The 23,291-nt window shown below is 44.1% G+C and overlaps 1 long non-coding RNA gene across 1 annotated transcript in view; it reads right to left on the bottom strand.

The window, feature by feature from the left end:
* The window catches only part of LOC308482196, a 349,785-nt gene that overhangs the window by 194,679 nt on the left and 131,815 nt on the right, over positions 1-23,291 (bottom strand). The gene's annotated exons all lie outside the window — the stretch shown is intronic.

Here is a 23,291-nt window from a genome sequence, read left to right as displayed (position 1 = left end):
GGTTTTTCACTTTTTGAAATATGGCAACCCTCTGCATAACTAAATTATATGCTGAAATGGAAAGCTGTATGAAATAACAGAAAACAGAGTGGCCTAGTGGTTTTGGTGTTCACATAGTTCAGATCCACATTCAGCCATGAAGTTCACTAGGTGACCTTAGTCCAGTCATTGCTTCTCAGCGAAACCTACCTGTCAGGGACTGGGCAGAGGAGGAATGGTGGAGACCGCCTCCCCAGTCTGACCCTTCCAGAGAAGAAGGAGACTGTTCAGAACCACAACAGGGGGTTGAGGGAGGTCACAGCTCAGAGGCAGATGAGGGGGAAAGCTGGGAAATAATGGGAGAGGAGGACGAGGACGAGGAACTACCAGGAGGGCAACAACTGATGTCTTTAGAAAGCATTCCAGACCCTCCCTCTCCCAGAACATGGCGGGCAATGAAAGTTGGAGAGCAGAGAGCTCAAAGGCAAAGGGCACTTTTCAGTACCCGTAGTAATGATTCCTGCAGAAGTAGGACGAGACGGAGAGGGTGGGGTTTCACTTGGAGGAACACCATTACTCCAAGAAGCTGCATTTCTAAGCCTCTCTGTGTGAGTATTGAATAAATAACATTGGTAAGAGCTTTCATTGTCTTATCTGTTCCTGACAACCTACAATTGGGGTGGGGGCTGGATCCTCTGACGTCTGACACTACCTCACAGGGTTGTTAGGAACAAAGACAGGCACCTTATACTGAGTCAGGCCACTGGACCATCTCACTCAGTATTGCTAACACAGAGTGGCATGTGCTCTCCAGGGTTTCAGACAAGGGACACTCACCGTCCTACCTGGATATTGAACATGGAAGCTGCTGTGCCACAACAGGACAACCCTTCCTTGTTGTGAGGCTAAATGGGAGGAGGAGAAACATTTGTGGTGTTTTACGTTTTTTATATATACTGCCCTGATATTTTATGATATGGAAGTATGGAAATACTTTTATAAACAAATAAATATACCACACGGGGTACCTTGAACTCCTTGGAATAAAGGTGGGTTATAAAGATACTGGTAAATAAGTAAATAAACATAGTGAGGACATGGCACGATCATTACTTGGCACTTGTAGAAGTGCAAGTTCTGCAGATCGAATAGGCATATACGGGGCAAGGCAATCCCTCAAGTAATTGAGTCTCAAGCCATTAAGGGCTTTCTGTACCAATGACGAAACCTTGAACTTGGCCCAGTATCAAACTGGCAGCCAGTGCAGATCTTTGAGCACGGTTGTAATATGCTGACAGGATCTTGTTCCTGTCAGCATTGACTGCAGTTTCTGGAAGCCTCATATAGTACACTAAAGTAACCCAATATTGAAGTTGCCCATACCTGGGCTACTGTAGTCAAGCTTTCCTGGTCCAATAATGGTCAGAGCTGCTCTGTGAGTTGAAGCCATCCAGGGGAAGCAATTGGCCAGTTTCTTGGATGTGAGAACCACTAAGAGAACCTGGCATCTCCAAGTAGGGCTAGGAGAGAGATTTATCTGAAACCCTGAAAATCCACAGCCAATCAGCGTAGGCAATATTGAGCTCAATGGACCAATTGTCTGACCCAGTGTAAGGTTGTTTCCTATGTTCTTAAGTGCTGGGCCTGAGGACTCAGGGCTCGGCTAGACTAGCAAAGAAAAAGCGTTTTATATGTGTTGTATATGGTCAGCAGTTTGAATCCCCAACAAGGGTGTGAGCTCCTATTGCTCTGTCCCAGCTCCTGCCTACCTGGCAGTTCAAAAGCACACCAGTGCAAGTAGATAAATAGGTATCGCTGTGGCAGGAAGGTAAATGGCATTTCCGTGCAATCTGGTTTCCATCATGGTGTCCTGCTGCACCAGAAGCAGTTTAGTCATGCTGGCCACATAACCCGGAAAGCTGTCTGTGGACAAATGCAGGCTCCCTCAGCCTGAAAGCAAGATGACCCCTGCAACCCCATGGTCGCCTTTGACTGGACTTAACCATCCAGGGGTCCTTTACCTTTTTTAAAAAAACATATTTTTTTTACCTTTGTAGCATTATAACACTGTGATACCACATAGCATTGTGGAGTTCCATTTTTGCCAGCACAATTTCTCATGCAAAGTTTACAACACCTTCAACTGAAACACTTCTTTGATTCAACCACAGTTTCAGAGAGGACAAAAGTTGTCATCCACTTCTAACGTTGGGTGGTCTGATGCTCAGTGATAGGGATCCTGTCAAGGAGATGGGGTGCAATGTGTATCTGCAACCTGAGCTCACAGAGAGACCAGATTTATCTCTCTCTCTCTCTCTCTTTCTCTCTCTCTCTCTCTCTCTCTCTCTCACACACACACCTTCAAAGTGTACATATGCAGACACACAATAGCCATTTTTTAACAGCAGACGCTCCACGTTTACCTATTTTCCAGGGACAGCCCCAGATTTACAGAAGCCGTCCCAACTTCTGATTTGATCCCCAAATGTCCCGCTTTTCCTTTGTTGTTGTTTAGTCGTTTAGTCGTGTCCGACTCTTCATGACCCCATGGACCAGAGCACGCCAGGCACTCCTGTCTTCCACTGCCTCCCATAGTTTGGTCAAACTCATGTTAGTAGCTTCGAGAACACTGTCCAACCATCTCATCCTCTGTTGTCCCCTTCTCCTTGTGCTCTCCAACTTTCCCAACATCAGGGTCTTTTCCAGGGAGTCTTCTCTTCTCATGAGGTGGCCAAAGTATTGGAGCCTCAGCTTCAAGATCTGTCCTTCCAGTGAGCACTCAGGGCTGATTTCCTTAAGAATGGATAGGACTTCTTGCAGTCCATGGGATTCTCAAGAGTCTCCTCCAGCACCATAATTCAAAATACATAATTCAGATACACATTATCACTTTTCCTTAAGATGTTCCTATTTTCACTGGAGAGATGTCAGAGGGTATGTAACAGTGGGCATCTCATTGTGGAAAATTAAGCCTGGAATGGACACATTTAGGGCACCACAGAACTGCAAGCAAGGAGATGCTGGCGTTTGTTGCACTTCACTCACCAAGATCACAGTTTCCGCAATGGGGATGTTGAGAGAAGGTTTGCACAATGATAATATTATAGTGCATCTTTGTTAAGCTTTTGTGGAAGACAATTACTCACTTCTCGACAGCACTTTGAAGATTAAACAGCTTAAATTTGCTGTTGAAAACCCTGTATTCAAAGCAGCCTTCAGTAATTAGTGAACCATGGTGTGTGGCCTGGGGTTAAACCAAGTAGGAAAGGGGGCAGAGGCTGTCTCTCCCGCCTGTATGTTTTTTTTAATCTAAAGTGTGTAAATAATTGTTCTTTGATATTGTGGTTCGCAGATGACAAAAGGCTCATTCAGAAATGTCCATTTTGTCATCCAGGTCAGAGAGGGTTCTTTGCCATAGCTGAAGAGTGGCAGCACTTAGGATCAGCCTTGCAGCCTGCCAAATAAAAGGTTCCTTCGGAAGGGTGTGGGGAAGAATCCTGCCTGTTCAAATCTTTCCTATCTCCCTGGCCTTGTATGAATGATGGAAAGATGACCTTGGAAAGAGGGCAGAAACGACTCGCTTCCCCCCCCCCCTTCCAATATTCTTTTTTTAAAAGCACACAAATACTTAGAACTCTGTGTTAAATCTTGCTTTGTATCTGTTTGTATACAGTATTGGGTGAGAAAATAGTGAGAGCAGTTCTGTGAGCCTTAGAAAAATACCAAGAAACACACATTTATAATAAGGGTATTTGGGCTGTTAAAGACAGAATGAATGAATGAATATATGCATTGTTTAGCAAGGATCCATCTAGTTCAACATTCTGTTTACAAACTGATGCCACTGGGAGCTCACAAGAATGGCACAAAGGTGACGGCCTTCTTCTATTACTTGCTCCTTGGCATCTGGTACTGAGAGGTCTATTGCCTCTAGACATGGAGGTTGCATTTAGCTACAGTGGTACCTCTGGATATGAACGAGATCCGTTCCAGAGCCCCGTTCGCATCCTGAAGTAAACGTAACACGTGACTGCGTGTCTGCGCATGCGTGGGTCGCGTTTTGCCGCTTCCGCACATGCACGTGACGCCATTTTGACCATCTGTGCATGTGCGAGCGGCAAAACCCGGAAGTAACGTGGTCCGTTACTTTTGGGTCGCCGCGGAGCACAACCTGAAAATACTTAACCTGAAGCTGCTTCAACCCAAGGTATGACTGCATTCTCTAATATAGTGTTACGGTACGCTGGTGGCGCTGTGGTCTAAACCACTGAGCCTAGGCCTTGCCGATTGGAAGGACGGCGGTTCGAATCCCCGCAACAGGGTGAGCTTCTGTTGCTCGGTCCCAGCTCCTGCCAATCTAACAGTTCAAAAGCATGAAGTGCAAGTAGATAAATAGGTACCGCTCCGGCGGGAAGGTAAATGGCATTTCGTGTCCTGCTCTGGTTTCGCCAGAAGTGGCTTAGTCATTCTGGCCACATGACTCCCTCGGCCAGTAAAGTGAGATGAGTGCCGCAACCCCAGAGTTGTTTGCAACTGGACTTAACTGTCAGGGGTCCTTTACCTTTTTTAATACAGTGTAACAGTGTTGGACAAAGACCTGGGACTATAATCCTCACTCAGTCATGAAGATCCCTGGGTAGTGTTGAGCCAGTCAGTCACATAGACTCACCTATCTCATAGGGTTGTTGAGCAGATAAAATGGGGCAGAGGAGAACCATATGAGTCCCCCTTGAGCTTCTTGGAGGAAAGGCAGCATATAAACTAAATAAAAAAACAAATCTCCTTTTCAAGCCAAAGAAGCATAGCTTGCAGTAGTGCATTCCATAAATTAATGACCTGTTATGTGAAAAGGGGCCTTCTGAAGCCACTACTAATGAATATTATGAGAGAGGGAGATGGAAATCCATTTTTTATTTTATTTTTTATTAGCATCCACCTGTCTCAAGAGACAATGGAGTAGTTTTCGTGGGTGAAGTCAAATCACTGCATTAGCAGCACCAAAGTGACTTCCCCAGGGTGCAAGCCTGGGCAGTGTGCATGGAGGTCCTGGGTTCCCCGGATGACTCTTAACCAGATGTCTCTTGACCCGGCTGATGTGGTCCAAAGGAAAGCAGAGCAATATGTTTGGCACCAGCTTGGCTGCAGGAGTTGCCAGAAGGAGGCGTATAAAGAACCATTCAACCACCTTAGGGCCTCCATTCCGGATTTGAGTAGGGTTTACTCCTTAGCCCTTTCTTCTCCAGAAGATATCCTGCAAGGCAGTGAAGGTTTAGGATCAGAATTTTCCTTCTCATAAATGTGCTACCTTTCCAGGTTGACGAGCCCTATCTGCCCCTCATTTCCCTTTACACCATGTGCAGAAACCACCTTCTTGATTGCTGGACCCACTATTGGTCTTCTCTGCTCAGTTCAGCAAAACCTGTCTGGACATGCAGGGGAAGTCCCTAATTCACTGAGGGTTTAAGACCTATTGGCTAACCTTACCTGGTTTAGCCTTCTTTCTCTCCATACCTTTCATAATTTTATAAATCTCTCCCATGTTCCCCCACCCTACCCCGTGACCATCTATTTTTTTCAGAACTAAAGGACCCAATTGCCTTCATCTTTCCTAATAGGGGAGGTGCTCCTGTTCTTTTTAGTTTCCCACACTGAGCACTCTCCTACAGCAACATATGATGTCCTTTTGGATTGGGAATTCCCTAATTAACATTCTGTTCTAGTCCTAGCAACCACTGCCCCCAGTTGCTTCATCTAGATCAGAGCTCCCATCAACATCACCACTGTATATTTTAATTTTTACATGCCATTTAATGTTTAAAGAGGAGGAATCCAATGTAGAATAATCGGGCAAGAAACTTTCAATGGACTAAAAGCTCTAAATCACCAAAGCAAAATGATGGAGCCTGCAGTGAATAAAGAGAGAATCTTTGGAGGAAAAATGAAATGCAGTTGGTACTATGATTTTTATTTACTGAGCTCTGATTTCCAGCAACATTATTCCTCTTAGTCCTTGAGGAAGTAATATACTCTCACCCTTAAAACGCTGTAAGTAGTCGATAATCCATTATTACAGTAAGCCGTACACTCTCACAGTAATTATCTAATAACCCTTTATAAAAGACCGTAGCTTCCTAATCTGTTTATAATTATCATTTCAATGATCCTGCGCATTAATCTCTGACCTTCAGCAACTCTGACCTGATCTTAATTAGCTCTAATATCAAATCATCTCTATATAAGAAACTAGCCATGACCAAATGAATGAACCCCAGGTACAGTTAATTTCAGGAGCAATTATATTTCCATGTAGGGAGATTTAAATGATTATCTGCACAATTTCACACAGTTTTATGTAATTCCGCAACATTATAAATTCTGTTTTAAATCATATTTCAAAGGCAGGGCTCCGTCGACTGGCTTCGTATCATATACTAAGTAACTAGATTAGAACATCACATTACCGCTGTATAACAGTGGATGAGTTTTGTGCCCTTGTTTTCAATTACATAGCGAAAACAAAACTGTATTTCACTGAGAGAAACTCTTAGCCAAATATGAAACACAACAATACAAGAGCTAATGGGAGCCAGTTTCAATCATGTGCAATTTTAAATAAATACTGTGCTAAAAAATGGATTTAACGGAATTCTGCGCAGTCTGAAGTGTTCCTTAGTGCACAGTCCTGTGCATTTGTTTATTTATTAAAACTCCATAAATTGCCACTTCAAAACAAAGCACCAGAAACAATGTACAAGATAAAATAGTACATGTAAAGCACATAAACAACGGCAATATTAAAATTAAAATATTGTGTTCGCTTGTGTAATGGCAATATTGTAATGTTTCGGTGATGGCGGCAATAACTCTGGCAGCGATTGGCTGAACTGCTTCATGTCACAGAACAGTGGGGCAGACGGAAGGCTGCCATTTTTAAGCAACTCTAGGGGGGAGGTGGTCAGGCGAAAGCGCCTAAAGAAGGGGAGGTAAAAGAAGGAAGGGCCTGGGGTAGTAGAAACCAGAGTGCTCAGTGGGGCTTTCTCCTGGCAAATGGTGCACAGGATTGCAGCCTAAGACTGAAAACTGGAAGAGGGAACAAACATAAAGCGATATGCTGCTCCATTACAGGACCACCTCTCCCGCTTTGACCCATAGAGGACCTTAAGGTCCATGAATAACCATAGTTTAGAGGTCCCAGGCCCTAAGGAAGTCAAGACTATCCTCCACCAGGGCCTTTTCAGTGATGGCTCCAACCTGGTGGAATGCTCTGTCCCATGAGACCAGGGCCCATCAGGATTTAACCTCTTTCCGTCGGGCCTGTAAGACAGAGCTATTCCGCCTGGCCTTTAATTTGAATTCAGCCTGATCTTTTATTTCCCTTCTCTTCCCTCCCCCTCCCCTTTTATGAAGATCACCCGCTCCGAGACCCACAGCTAATTCTCCCCTGGCCTCCTTGCTGGCCCAAGTAGGACCAATTCAGCCAGCTAGCCCTGGGGATTATCTAATGCTTATTTCCCCTAAACTGATTTTTGAAATTTGAATTTTATTGTTTTTCATGTTTTTATACTGTATTTTATGATGCTTTTATAATGAAGTGTTTTAAATTTGTTGTTAGCCACCCTGAGTCCGGTTTTTGAACCGGGAAGGGCAGGGTATAAATAAAAAATTATTATTATTATTATTATTATTATTATTATTATTATTATTATTATTATGAGGAGCTGAGAAAGCATGTCCTCCAAATCATGGAGAGCCACATGTTGCGATGAGATCACCAAACTGCCTTCTTGTTGCTGGGGCGGGCCCGTTTGGATGACCTCTGTACCTCATTGGTTGCCCCTTTGTTGCTGGGGAAAATTTTCTGTCGGTTGGGGTTTGATTGGCAACTAAGGGGCTATTTAAGGGGCTGCATGAGGAGAAGTACTTTCTCTTTTGCATTGTGCAGCGGATCTCCCTCCCTCCCTATAATTTAAGGTTGTGTTTCAACCTTGCTATGCCTGTCTAGGGGCCGTCTGTTTTTGGAGCAGGGGTCCGGTAGGAATTTTGCCACTTGGCTGATGCCATTTGGTTTTTGCCTAGGTAAGGTAAGGTAAAGGGACCCCTGACCATTAGGTCCAGTCGTGGCCAACTCTAGGGTTGCAGGGCTCATCTTGCTTTACTGGCCGAGGGAGCCAGCGTACAGCTTCCGGGTCATGTGGCCAGCATGACAAAGCCACTTCTGGCGAACCAGAGCAGCGCACGGAAACACTGTTTACCTTCCTGCTGGAGCAGTACCTATTTATCTACTTGCACTTGACGTGATTTCGAACTGCTAGGTTGGCAGGAGCAGGGACCGAGCAACGGGAGCTCACCCCGTCGTGGGGATTCGAACCGCCAACCTTCTGATCGGCAAGTCCTAGGCTCTGTGGTTTAACCTACAGCGCCACCCGCGTCCCTTTGGTTTTTGCCTACCGTGTAGCAAATCGTCACTATTTTGTAAGGTTGGCAGTTAGACACTGGTTCATTGTTTGGTGGAGGGGATTATGGTTTGGCTGTGCCTGCCCCTCATTTTTGTTGTTGCTGCTAGGGAATTCTGTTAAAGGAATCCAGGGGCTCAATTTGTCTGTCCGATCCCACCTCAGGGGTAGAGCCATGCCTGAGTCCCTGGGAGCATCTGGGGTGAACTAAGAGGTGGAAATCCGCCTCTGTGCTTCCCCAGTATGTTTTCCCTTACTGACCTCTGGAGGTTCCATTTGTCAGTCCTGTTCCTGCCTCAGTGCAGGTTCATGTAGTCCGAACCAATGCCTAAGCAACCACTCAGATGCTGTAATCAATAAAGTTGTGGCCCAAATTAAGGCCAAAAATCTTGAACAAATATTCTGTGTCCTGTGTGATTTATTTTGGAGGGGGTTTGGGGGTCTTCACACGCAAAGGAGAGCATAGGTTGGAATTTCTATGTTCATCTGAAGGCCTTTGCTGCCGCAGGTCTCTAGAATCAGCTACTTATAGGATCCGAAAACAATTTGTCACATAAAGAGACAGAGTGAACTACAATGTTGTTGTTTAGTCGTTTAGTCGTGTCCAACTCTTTATGACCCCATGGACCAGAGCACGCCAGGCCCTCCTGTCTTCCACTGCCTCCCACAGTTTGGTCAAACTCATACTGGTAGCTTCGAGAACACTGTCCAACCATCTCATCCTCGGCCGTCCCCTTCTCCTTGTGCCCTCCATCTTTCCCAACATCAGGGTCTTTTCCAGGGAGTCTTCTCTTCTCATGAGGTGGCCAAAGTATTGGAGCCTCAGCTTCAGGATCTGTCCTTCCAGTGAGCACTCGGGGTTGATTTCCTTCAGAATGGATAGGTTTGATCTTCTTGCAGTCCATGGGACTCTCAAGAGTCTCCTCCAGCACCATAATTCAAAAGCATCAATTCTACAATATTAGATTTTAAACCTGCCTTTTTTGCACCCAGTGCCTGTGATCTGAGATTTATACACTGCTTGATTGGGGGGGGGGGGACCCTCAAAGCATTTTACAAAAAAGATAAAACAATAAAATCAAGAAAACTTGTTACAGATTATGAGGTACTTTGATACAGTTGATATACCATTAAAAGAACCAAGTTTGGTATTTTCAACTTAATATGATCATAGCACACAAAGCAGGATGTGTTTTTATTTTGTTTTCCTTTTAACTGTGTTTTATCTCTCCAAATCTGCTAGGAATTCTACACAGAGCTTCCAGTAAAGGAAATGATTCAGAACTCAGTCGATCGGCGCCGTGTCCAGTTTGGCAGATATGCCCTGTGTGAGTTTGAATAAAATGTTTTAAGAGCTGCCAGTAAAAATGCTGATGTGCTTGGCAAAAGACCCCCTTTTGCTCTTCGTTTATAATGATACAAACTCTACAACTGGTGATCCAGCTAAAGTCAGGCACCTTCAACTTACAGTGGTACCTCGGGATGCGAACGGGATCCGTTCCGGAGCCCCGTTCGCATCCTGAACAGAATGTAAGATGTGACTACGCGTCTGCACGTGTGCAGGTCGTATTTCGCCCCTTCTGTGTATGCGCGTGACATCATTTTGACCGTCTGCGCATGCACGAGCGGCAAAACCCCGAAGTAATGCACTCCGTTACTTCCGGGTCGCTGCAGAGCGCAACCCGAAAGCGCTCAACCTGAAGTGTATTTATCCCGAGGTATGACTGTACTTTGTTTTCAGTTGTGGTGTTAATCACATCCCACCTTTCCTGCAAAGTCTTTGATTCAACCCTTAAATTTTCTGCCCCCTACAGTCTCTAACCTTAAGTACCTTCAAGAGCATTCACACACATTCTTCCTTGCTTCTCCTTTTCCTTTCCTTTCCGCCATTGTCTCTTTCATGGCCAAATTTAGAACACAATCACTGCAAGGCAGGGAATTCTCTGTGTTCTTACATTACTCTGCAAAACTCCACACATACCGGGTTGTATACAGTTGTGGCTAGGGCTAGCTGCCTATTTTCTCTTTCCTAGTAATCAGGTATGTCACTTATGTAAACCTCAGTCAAGTCACTCACTCACAATGGAACCCAGTGGTTTATTAAGTTATGCATTATTTAGCTTTCTCAATGGCTGCTCCCAGACTTTGGAAAAACTTCCCTAGAGAAGCAAGACTGGCTCCCTCCTTGTCCTTTATCTGGCCTGTGTAGACTTTCTTGTTCCAACTGGCTTTTAATGAAAGGGCTGGTGCTGTGCTGTTTTTATTGTAATTATTGGTTTCATTTAAACAGATTTTATATATATATATATATAGTTTTAATTCTGTCAATGTTTAATAGTTTTTCAATTATTGTTTTCTCTATGTTTTAGCGGTTTTGATTTTTATCTGTAAGCTGCCTTGAGGGGGGGAAGGGCGGGGTATAAATAAATATGTCATAATGTCATAATAATAATAATAATAATAATAATAATAATAATGAGGCAAGTGCTTCAGGTGGCAGGATCAATGGGGCAGCAAATCCCAATGCAGATTCCTGTCTCCCCCCCCCCTTGTTCCTGATGTAGATCTTCACTCACCGCTTCTTCCTTGGCAAGAAGGGAGGCACAGTTCTGTGGTTCACCTCAGCTGCCCAAATGTCTTGAGTCAGCCCTAGTTATGGTCTTATGCTCAGTGGCGAAGCTGCATGCTCCACTACCGGGGGCGGAGAGCAGGCGGGGTGTGGCTGGCGCCCCAGGGGGCGTGACGCACACCCCTGGGGGTGTGGCTGGTGCCCCTGGGAGCATGACGCGCATCCCGGGGGGTGGCACGCACCCCGGGGGCGTGGTACGCTGCTTGTGAGGGCGTGGCACACCACCCGCAGGGGCGTGGCACACGTTCTGGGGGTGTGATGCGCTGCCTGTGGGGGCGTGGCACCCGACGCGCAGGGGGGGTGCGTGGCGCCTGTTTGGGGGGGCCACCGTGATGGCACCCTACCAGAATAGTGGTGCTGGGGGTGGTCTGCTCCCTCCGCAGTTCTGTTCCTCCACCAGTGCTTGTGCTAATGTTCTGCCACAGTGGCGCACAGTGAAATTTTTCGTAGGGGAACAGTTGGGGCCAGAGGCACCAGCTTGCGAGGACAAGGGGGGGCAACGTTGTGATGCGACACATGTAAGCATTGCACCTCCCTTCCTACACTGGGTGGAAGCAAAAAATACCACAATCCATACAAAACCATGTAAAAATATCAAATTGAGAAGGGAAAAAACTTATGGAATTGGTTTTTTTAAAAAAATCCCTGAACTCCTCCTCTCTCTTCCCAGTTACTTCCCAGCTAAGTCTAGCAAAGCACCATTTTGTGCTAATGGAAGCATTTCTGCCCAGCGTGTGTTAAAAAGCCCAGAATTTTTTCTGTGAGGAATTTTAGGTCAAGATTTTCCAAAAAGTAAACAAAAACTTTTTATGTATGCTACAACTGTGGCAAGGATGCTATTGGCACAAAGATGGAAAAGCGATAAAATACCAACCAAAGAAAAATGGCAACAAAAACTTAAGGAATATGCCGAAATGGCGAAATTAACTGAAAGACTGAGAAATAAGGACAAAAAATCCTTCAAGACAGACTGGGAACCATTTTCGGCTTATATACAGAATCAATGTAAAGAATGGGACTCATTAGCAGGTTTTGAATAATCATTTATAATTCGCAAAAATTATATAATTTATAAGTTAAAATATTTAAAAAAGGAGGGGGGAGCAAATATGCAGGAAGTGATATTATTTTGAAATAAACCAGAGAAGGAAGTTGAAGGAAGTCCGGGAGGAATGATGAAATTGTGGAATTGTGAATTACGTTATTTGTTATGATGCAATATTGAAAAAATGAAAAATTAAATAAAATTATTATAAAAAAGAAGCATTTCTGCCCACGCAAAGCAACACACCCAATTTTCACCCAGTTCCCTTCTACCTAGTGCCACCCTGTGTCTCATAACCCATATTGTTCCAGACAGTCCCCTGCTCTCAACTTTTCTAGTGGCCTGGGGGCTACAGTGGTTGAGGGAATGAGCAAAAGCAGGTCCTCTGTCTTGCCAAAACAAAAGTGCTCTTTGTTAGTGCAAATGCACCACTGGATACAACCCATAGATGTTGTTGTTGTTGTTTAGTCGTTTAGTCGTGTCCAACTCCTCGTGACCCCATGGACCAGAGCACGCCAGGCACTCCTGTCTTCCACTGCCTCCCGCAGTTTGGTCAAACTCATGCTGGTAGCTTCGAGAACACTATCCAACCATCTCGTCCTCTGTCGTCCCCTTCTCCTTGTGCCCTCCATCTTTCCCAACATCAGGGACTTTTCCAGGGAGTCTTCTCTTCTCATGAGGTGGCCAAAGTATTGGAGTCTCAACTTCAGGATCTGTCCTTCCAGTGGGCACTCAGGGCTGATTTCCTTAAGAATGGATACGTTTGATCTTCTTGCAGTCCATGGGATTTTCAAGAGTCTCCTTCAGCACCATAATTCAAAAGCATCAATTCTTCAGCGATCAGCCTTCTTTATGGTCCAGCTCTCACTTCCATACATCACTACTGGACAACCCATAGATGGTATGGTCTAAATCTAATGATCTCTTCCATTGAAATCAATGGGCCTGCAAAAGTGCTTGACTTTGGCTGGGTGCTTACATACTTTTAAAGTCATTTAGAATTGTTATTTATTTCCAGGGGGGAACTTTGTTGAAATTGCCCCAAGATACACAATTACTTGGAGTGGAGGACAGAGTTCTTCAGGAAACCCAATTTATCAGACTTAAGTCGCTGAAGGCTTCCCATTCAGGACTCTTTCAAATGCTAACATTTCCTCAATATGAGCCAAAATATTTGTTCTACAGCAACCAGATGAAGATAGTGGTCTGATGAGGGTGATTGATCTGAAAGGTAATTTGAATGGAGGATGTTGTGTACATCCTCTAAAGTGATGTTGTGTTGACAGTTCAGACAACCTTTCCATGATATATCACCAGAAGGAGCCGAGATGCGTAAATTTAACAACTGGCATTGCCTCTGTCACATATTTCATTTCTCCTAAATGAATATATCTTTCTTCAAATCAACCATATTTCTGTATTAGTTATTCTCTTCAAGACACTATACCCAGTGCTATTTTTCTAGAAAAAGAGGTGCCGGAACTCATCATGAACGCCTCCCTTGTTCTCTTATAATGGCAATGTGATGGCCTGGGAATTGGATTCAGAGGCTGAACCTGAGGAATCCCAGCCTGCACAGGAGTCCCTGCCTCCGGGACCAGCTGAGCCGGGGCTGGGGCTTGAACATGAAGGGCCCTCACCTGTGCCGGATCCTCAGGAGCAGACACCAGCTGAATCTGCTCTGGCTGCGGAGGTGATTGAGGACCCATTGCCTGCAGGTGCGCCACTCTCAGCCCAGTCAGGGGAAAGTGAGGTTGACTCTGGGTCCAGTAACCCTCCAGCCTCTCCTGAGCTGCAGAGGCTCAGGGCAGAGAGGTGGAGGGAACTAAGTTCTCACAGGAGGAGTGCTTGCCTCCAGGCCAGGAGAGGTGAGTCACCTGTGGACCGGGGCTGCCCTATGCCTCGGGGCAGATAAAAGCCAGCCAGCCCAGTCCCAGATTGCGGGAGCAACATTGTTGGTAACCTGTTCCTGCCGGCACCCTGTCCTGCTCTTCTGCCAGAGTTCCTGACCTCACCCGACTCCCTGCCTTGGACCCCGTTTCAGCCTTGATGGACAACCCCCATACCACAGCCTCAACCTCGGACTGGACTCAGACCACGCCGCACGGTAACCCCCCGGGACCAACACATGACCACTTGAGAGGCGATGGAACTCAGCTCCAGCAAGTTACGGCTGAAAAAAGCCTTGATTATACCCCATCTTTCCAAAGCTGGAGGAAGCTTCCAAATATGAAAATAGCAATAGCTCACTTGGTAGAGCATGAGACTCTTAATATCAAAGTCATGGGTTTGAGATGCACATTGGGCAAAAGATTCCTGCATTGCAGGAGGTTGGACTAGATGAGCCTTCCAGCTCTACAGTGTGGAGCCAGTGTGGTGTGGTGGTTAAGAGTGGTAGACTCGTAATCTGGGGAACCGGGTTCGATTCCCCACTCCTCCACATGGAGCTGCTGGGTGACCTTGGGCTAGTCACACTTCTTTGAAGTCTCTCAGCCCCACTCACCTCACAGAGTGTTTGTTGTGGGGGAGGAAGGGAAAGGAGAATGTTAGCCGCGTTGAGACTCCTTAGGGTAGTGATAAAGCGGGATATCAAATCCAAACTCCTTCTTGTTCTTCTTCTTCTTCTACTACTACTACTACTACTACAGTTCTACCATTCCATGATTGATAAATACCAAAAAAAGAGAAAAAAATCAGCAACATACACTGACTTATCCAGTACTTAATTCATTCCAGAGGTCCGTTCTTAACCTGAAACTGTTCTTAACCTGAAGCACTACTTTAGCTAATGGGGCCTCCCACTGCCGTCACACAATTTCTCTTCTCATCCTGAAGCAAAGTTCTTAACCCAAGGTACTATTTCTGGCTTAATCCTGCCAATGTATTTTTCTGTTTACAATACTTTTGCAAACACATAATAAACATTTCCCATTCTTTATTAAATTTCTTGTAATCTTGATTTCTGAGCTTTCCAGTTAGTTTCGCCATTTCAGCATAGTCCATTAACTTGGTTTGCCACTCTTCTTTAGTTGAGACTGCTTCTTCTTTCCATCTTTGGGCTAACAGCATTTGAGTGGCCATCGTAGCATACATAAACAATTTTTTCTGATCTTTTGAAATGCCCACTCCATCATTATCATTATCATTATCATTATCATTATCATTATCATTATCATTATCATTATCATTATCATTATCATTATCATTATTGGGCAGCTTCCAGAAAAATATAAAAAATAATAAAATGTCAGACATTAAAAACTTTCCTGAACAGGGCTGCCTTCAGGTGTTTTCTAAAGGTTTTGTAATTCTTTATCGCCCTGACACCTGATGGGAAGGCGTTCCACAGAGAGGGTGCCACTGCTGAGAAGGCCCTCTGCTTGGTTCCCTGTAACTTCACTTCTCACCAGTGAAGGAACCACCAGAAGACCCTTGAAAGTGGACCTCAGTTTCCAGGCTAAATGATGGCAGTGGAGATGCCTTTCAGGTATATTGGGCCGAGTTACCTGCTAAGAGAATGAATAATAATAAATAAATAAATAAATAAATAAATCCAAAGTATTTATATTTAAATCAGCACCCACTCACCAATATATTAAACGTCACTTTAATATTACAAATAAATAATGTGGTTTAAATTTTAAACTTTAAAAATGAAATCTGAATTTCAAAACACTTATTTTCAGTAACGCCTAGTACGAAATCTTCCACTTTCACCGCTGACACACACTAACAGAGCAATCTTATGTGTGTCTATTCAGAAGGAAGTTCCATAAAGTACCCTGGGGATTACTCTCGTGTAACTGGATGCAGGATTGCAATCCAAGTCTTCCTTTTCTTTTCTTTTAAACTGAGTTATGTACCACAGCATGAATATCTCTTTCCTGATTAGTTGCTGCCAGTTCAGACCCCACCATTATGTACATGTGCAGCTGGGGTTATTTTGCCCCAGTGTGCATCGCTTTATGCTTACTTAGCCTGAACTTCATTTTCTGTTTTCTGAGAAATTAACCATCGGTGAAAGCGAAAACAATCTCACTCTGATCCATATATAAAGAGGCCGATGTACAAGCAGGGCTTCCATGTGCTGGATCAGGAGCTAGAGGCATCAATCATACGCACATTCTGCTGTGCATCCAAAGTCATTGATCCATACTAGATTACTTTCAATTGGATCGTCATTCAGATATGCATTATAATGCGCGTCCCTATCCATATTCTCGCCCGATTAGTTGCGCATGACTACGTGACACCAGAGCTGGATCAGGACAGTTTTTAATCTCCTTTCAGAATATGAATATGAATGCGAACAAGTGAAGGAATAGAATAGATGCCAAAGTGGGCTCAAGATATGGAAGATAAAATAGGCATGTATAGATGGGAATTTTGTTTTTTCTGTGAACATGGCTATAAGAGGAAATATTTCTAAGGTGAGGTGTAAATGGTGTTTTACCCCAAGCATATTCCCTAACTCGGTCTATCTGTATATTATATCCAAAAATATTTTTCCCATTACAGTTTTTATTTCTCTCCAACACTACTACTACTACTACTTCTTCTTCTTCTTCTTCTTCTTCTTCTTCTTCTTCTTCTTCTTCTTCTTCTTCTTCTTCTTCTTCTTCTTCTTTTTGCTTGTGGACAAATCTACCAGCACAAGCAACCTGATGGGGATGCAAATTGCCCTCTGCTTGCTGATCAGATCAATTATTTGATGAGCAGAGGGTGGATGGAGGGTGGGAACAGAACCTCTTCAGATGATCTGCACAGGCTGTGGGCATTGTGTGTGGGCATAACAGGAGGGTTGGGTGCCCACACTCACTTTTTTAAAAAACAAATTTTATTAGATTTTATAGAAGAAGAAGAAGAAGAAGAAGAAGAAGAAGAGTTTGGATTTGATATCCCGCCTTTCACTCCCCTTCAGGAGTCTCAAAGCGGCTAACATTCTCCTTTCCCTTCCTCCCCCACAACAAACACTCTGTGAGGTGAGTGGGGCTGAGAGACTTCAAAGAAGTGTGACTGGCCCAAGGTCACCCAGCAGCTGCATGTGGAGGAGCAGGGAAGCGAACCCGGTTCCCCAGATTACGAGACTACCGCTCTTAACCACTACACCACACTGGCTTATAAAGAGAGATACAGTGGTACCTCTGGTTACAAACGCTTCTGGGTACGAACGCTTCAGGCTACGAGCTCCGCTAACCCAGAAGTACCTGCTCCTGGTTGCGAACTTTGCCCCAGGATGCGAACGGAAATCGCGTGCCAGAGGCCCCATTAGCGAAAGCGCGCCTCAGGATAAGAACGGTTTCAGCTTAAGAATGGATCTCCGGAACGAATTAAGTTCATAACCAGAGGTAAAGGTAAAGGGACCCCTGACCATTAGGTCCAGTCGTGGCCGACTCTGGGGTTGCGGCGCTCATCTCGCTTTATTGGCCGAGGGAGCAGGCATACAGCTTCCGGGTCATGTGGCCAGCATGACTAAGCCGCTTCTGGTGAACCAGAGCAGCGCACGGAAACACTGTTTACCTACCCGCTGGAGTGGTACCTATTTATCTACTTGCACTTTGATGTGCTTTCGAACTGCTAGGTTGGCAGGAGCAAGGACCGAGCAATGGGAGCGCACCTCGTCGCGGGGATTCGAACCGCCGACCTTCTGATTGGCAAGTCCTAGGCTCTGTGGTTTAACCCACAGCGCCACCCGCGTCCCTTAACCAGAGGTACCACTGTACAAACAAGAAAATAAGGGGGGAGTCTATGAGAGGGTTCCAATCTTTAGTAAACATTGACCATGACTTTTCTCTTATTAAACATGTCCATTTTGCCATCTTACTTTTGATCCCACCCACCACTAGCAGACACCCCAAGACAGTTAGCCAAGGATGGATGCAGTTCACAGGCCAAACGGGGAGGGAATGCCACCTCCACCCTACAAGCTTTAAGTCTTTCTTATTTATTAGTTTCTTTATTTTTCATAATATTTATACACTGCCTGATTGTAATAACAAACAAACCTCAAAGCGGTTTACAACAGCTAAAACAGTAAAATCAAGACAAAATTATAACCCTACTTTAAATACATGTCAACCACTTTAATTTAGGAAATTACCGTACTGCAGAGTGGGAAACTTTATTTTTTCTTGGTGATTTACATCGTCTTGATTTAAAATCTGCCGGCCCTGTTCCTCATCATCTTTTAGCCATCCTGTCATTCAGAGTATCTGAGTGATACAAAAAAAAGAGGGGGGGGTAAAATAATAGATTCCCTCCCCCACACCCCACAGGTTAGCAATGTCTACTTATGGAAGTAAGGATTCCTAGCCACATTGTTTGATCTGTGCTCAGAACTAACAAACACCCATTATTCCAGTTTAATTTACATGGAGAGCAAAGGTGTGGTCTTGTGGACATGGCACTAATTTGCAATTTAATAAGGTCAGCCATCTTGGATGCAAATTGTTTCTCACTCCTGCCTTCTTCCCCCAGTCTTCACTCTTATTTCAATCAACTTCGTTAGATGTACCTATAGCTTAAGCGCATTCATGATGTCAAAGACGAGCAAAGCAACCCTGGTCTGCCTGAACTCCCACAACTTATGATTGAATTCTTCCTTTCTAAATATAGTTGTTTACATCCTATTCTGCACTGAAAGAGTTCGGAGGATTTTGTATGTCGTTCCCAGGCAGTGTCTCATCCAGATGCTGTTAAATCATACCATGTTTGATTCAGATAATTCCCTGAATCAGAACACTTCGTTCAGCATCAAAGGGCAACAGCACTCGACCCACCTCCAGTTCCCAGATGTGAAAACCTGCAAGTTATGAAAACATACAAGACCACCTGGCAGTCTTCTGTCCTATCTCCTCACACTGCTCCCTGTTTCAGTCTTAGCAGGGTGTGCATTTTCCAGAAAGCGTGTTCTCCTTCATAGACAGCACGTGTTGGGTTGGGGTCTAACAAGACACCCCCTCTAGGTTACTGGGTGAAACTGTTTGGATGGCCATGACTGTGATTGGGCCAAGTTGGGTTGTTGGGGAGATTTTGATGTTACCATTTAGAGGGTTGGCCCAAAGCTTATATAAACTTGGCACGCAGTTTTTTTCAGCCTCTTTTGCTGCGCTCATCGGATCGCCTGCCCACCCTCCCTAATTTTAGGGCTGTTGTGTTTGACATTCTATGCCTGTCATAGGGTCTCCTGCTTTTGGGGCAGGGACCAGGTAGGATTTTTGTCCATTTGGCAGATTGGCTGGTGCCATTTAGTTTTTGCCTACTGCGTAGCAAATCGTCACAACTTGTAAGGTTGCGGCTAGGCATTGGTTAAAATTTGGTTGGTGGAGGGGTAGGGGTTGGCCACGCAAGAGCCCTTGGGAGCATTTGGGGAGAGGTGAGGGTCTGGCACCCAGCTCCATTCTCTCCCCAAAAGTGTTTTCCCTTACTGACTTCGCAGGCTTGCGGGTGTCAGTTCTGTCCCTGGGTGGGGACAGATAGTCGCAGCCAATGCCTAAGCAACCACTCACATTATGTATTTTAATAAAGTTGTGGCAAAAATTATGCCAAAAAGCTTAAACAAAAATTCTGTGTGAATTGTGATTTATTTAGGGGGTGGCTTGGGGACCTCGACATGTAAATGCTTCTGGCACAAATTAAACCATTTCAGTGAATAATTTGTTGTCTAGGACAGCTGCCTGGGAGAGGTGGCATAGAGTATTGGCAGGGAAGGGCAATGCCCTCTTGACCCTTGCCCATCTTGGCTTGTTTGTGCAAGTTGGGGGTGGGGGTGGGGGTAGGCTGACTGGTTGGGTCCAGAAAGGGTGGTTGACACGTCTTTCATGAGGTAATTGTTTCAACTGCCTTGAAGGTGTTTGTCAATTACCATCAATCTCTAACACCCCCTTTAGGGGCTCAATAGAATGAGTGTTTCAGCTGCAAGCAAGTAATGAAGGAAACAAATTATCTAGACCCATTCTAGTCTAGGTTCAGACCTGGGTTTGGCATGGAATCAGCCCTGGTCACCTGATAAATGACCTCCTTCAAGGGGGACATGGGAAAGTTCAACAGGGGTTTTTGATACCATCTGTGGGGTAACAGTCCCTCTGTATGTCCCTCTTGGACTACTGCAATGTACTCTATGTGGGGCTACCTTTGAAGGTGACCCCGAAAATACAACTAATCCAGAATGTGGCAGCTAGACTGGTGAATGGGAGTGGCCGCCAAGACCATAACACTGGTCCTGAAAGACCTACATTGGCTCCCAGTACGTTTCTGAGCACAACTCAAAGCGTTGGTGCTAACCTTTAAAGCCCTAAACAGCCTCGGCCCAGTATACCTGAAGGAGCTTCTCCACCCCCATTGTTCTGCCCGGACACTGAGGTCCAGCACCGAGGGCCTTCTGGCAGTCCCCTCACTGTGAGGAGTGAGGTTACAGGGAACCAGGAAGAGGGCCTTATCTGTAGTGGCACCCGCCCTGTGGAACGCCCTCCCATCAGATGTCAAGGAAATAAACAACTATGTGACTTTTAGAAGACATCTGAAGGCAGCCCTGTTTAGGGAAGCTTTTAATGTTTGATGTTTTATTGTGTTTTTAATATTCTGTTGGGAGCTGCCCAGATGGGCGGGGTATAAATAATAAATTGTTGTTGTTGTTGTTTTGCAACTTGGGGGTACTTCAGAATCCTTTGCTGTTGCCTGAGGCTCAGGTGGCCTGATAGGGGCACTATCTGGACAGGAACAGCCTAACTCCTGCTGTTTATGCTCTGGTAACCTCTAGGTTAGATTACTGAAATGTGTTATATGTAGAGCTGCCTCTGACGACATTTCAGAAACTTCAGCTGGTGCAGAATTCAGTGGCCAGGTTGCTCACCAATCCTCACCCAGCTATGTTGGCTGCCAGTTAGTGTGGTTTAACCAGAGTGCTGGTTTTGACCAATAAAACTTTAAAGAGCTCAAGGACTGCCTCTCTCCCTATGTAGGTAGACTAGCTCTGCCATCAACACATCCGTGCTTGTTCATTAGCTGAGAAAACCTTCATTCAAATCATTTCTCAGCCACAGGCTCACTAGGTGGCTAACTGCAAGCCACTACCTCAGATTCTTCACCTCTTGGAAAGACAGGAATAATAACAGTTGCCTACCTTAGAGGGGGTTGTTGTCATGGTTACTGCTCCACTATAAAGGATGCATTTCAAACACATGAAAGTGTTAAGTATTATTCTAATAAATGCTATTAATTGCTATTAATTCAATATCAATTACTTGTCGGCACATTTTTGCGAACATTAGTTCTGTGTACTATTATTCTTTGCCCTACTGGCATATGATAAATTGTTCTATGCCTGTCCACCTGAATTACAGATGAACACCACAACTTCCTTTACAGTATTTTGAGGAACTTTGCCCTAGACTGCACCAGTTCTTGGAATAAATGTCAGTGTCGATGCACATTTCACATACAAAAAAATCAATAATAATAATTAATGTGGCTTACCTAGGTGATTCAGATGTCAACAAATGTCCATTGTGTAGTTAACAATCCCTACATACATAATTTAGCTTTTTTAAAGCTTGTGCAAATTAGGGACCTGCATATTGTGAAACATAATCTTTTAAGTTGTTTCAGTCGATTAACATCCATATTGCTCTGCTTTTCTGTATTGCTGAAATCCACTCTAGAGGAGGCTGTTTTCATTACAAAGACTAGGCACAGTGTCCTACAATTATGAGTCCTGTGACGTCAGCACATTCCAACAACAGAAATCAACAATTAAAAAGGAGAGAAGCTTTGCAAAGGAGATGTGAAATGCACAAGCGTTCCTGCTGGTTCAGCTTTTGTAATCTGGTTCAGCTTCCCCAGCACAGACGCTGCAGATCCATTTTTTTTTTTTTTACTGAACACCAGAAGATTAAACATTTTCCAAAAGATTTGCTTAAAATGTAGTTAGTAAGTTCCATTTGATTTTTTTTTTATAAAAAAGAAGAAAGAATCAAATACAGATTTAAAGAAATCCATATTCATGTAGTTGTCAATCAGTTAACATCTATAAAGCTGCATGCTAAACTCAACATTATTCTCCCGGGTAATACTTTTAAGTTAAATGCCATCATTTCGCATATATATATTTTATGCAAGACCAACATAGACACAGTCATTTTGCTTTCATGAAATATGAATCCATTCTCTCTAATTCACACACTGTCTGTAGTGTTTATTTTTATTATAAAGTTGCTTTGAACGTAATGTATTTTTTTAAAAAATAACCCAAACCTTTAATCATTTCGCTGTAAGAATTCGCTCAATAGAATTTCTCTCTCTCTCTCTCTCTCTCTCTCTCTCTCTCTCTCTCTCTCTCCTTTTAAATTGGGCTTTCTGAACAGGGTTCTTTTGATCTCCTTGACTGCTTTCTATATTGTAAGCCTAATCCTATACTTAAACATTTTCCCCTACATTTCATCAAACACTTTGATTTAAATTTTCCTTAATCTAGCTCGTCATATTAATCTACTCCATGTTGTAATGCATGTCATTCCCTTTCTACTGGGGGGGGGGCGAGGAGAGATAAATAAATAAAAATAAAAAATGCTTAATGAAAGGAAGAAGAAGAAAAAGAAAAAGGAGAAGCTACAATACACTTGGAAAACGCTCTGCAACTTAGCATCACTCTCACACAAAAATGAACATTTAAGGCTCCGGCTTTTAAATGCCATCCTAATTAAAGGAACATTCCCTTTTAAATGTGCTCCTTTTTTCTGCATGCCAAAGAGGCCTTATTCAAATGAAGGGGGAGACCTTTCACATACACGAGGCTATAATAGAGAGCTTAGCATAACTTCTACCTGATTTTCAATGCAAATGGCAGAGGAGAAGTTAGTGTGTTGTTGCAGATTATGGGTTATCCTTCTCACACACCACAGACTCCTTCACGCTCTGGAAATATTTTGCTTATCAGCGAGAAGCAATGATCAACACCTCACCCTCCCAATCCCAGGGAGACTTGGAAAGTGAGATCATCAATATTCAGATATAGTCAGATTCTCACAGTTCCAGACTATTAATTTGCTCCTGAACTGGAAGATTTACTGTACGTTTTTGTAATATAAACATTTTACTGCCACATATCAAATATCAGAGCAGAGTGATTAAGAGACCGTTGAACAATAATATGGAGGTGAAAAGAATGTCCTTTATTGCTGCGGATGGG

This window comes from Podarcis pityusensis (genome assembly GCF_964106645.2).
Source record: "Podarcis pityusensis genome assembly, chromosome: 7".
Lineage (NCBI taxonomy): Eukaryota > Metazoa > Chordata > Lepidosauria > Squamata > Lacertidae > Podarcis > Podarcis pityusensis.
This window is presented reverse-complemented; position numbering and strand designations above follow the sequence as displayed.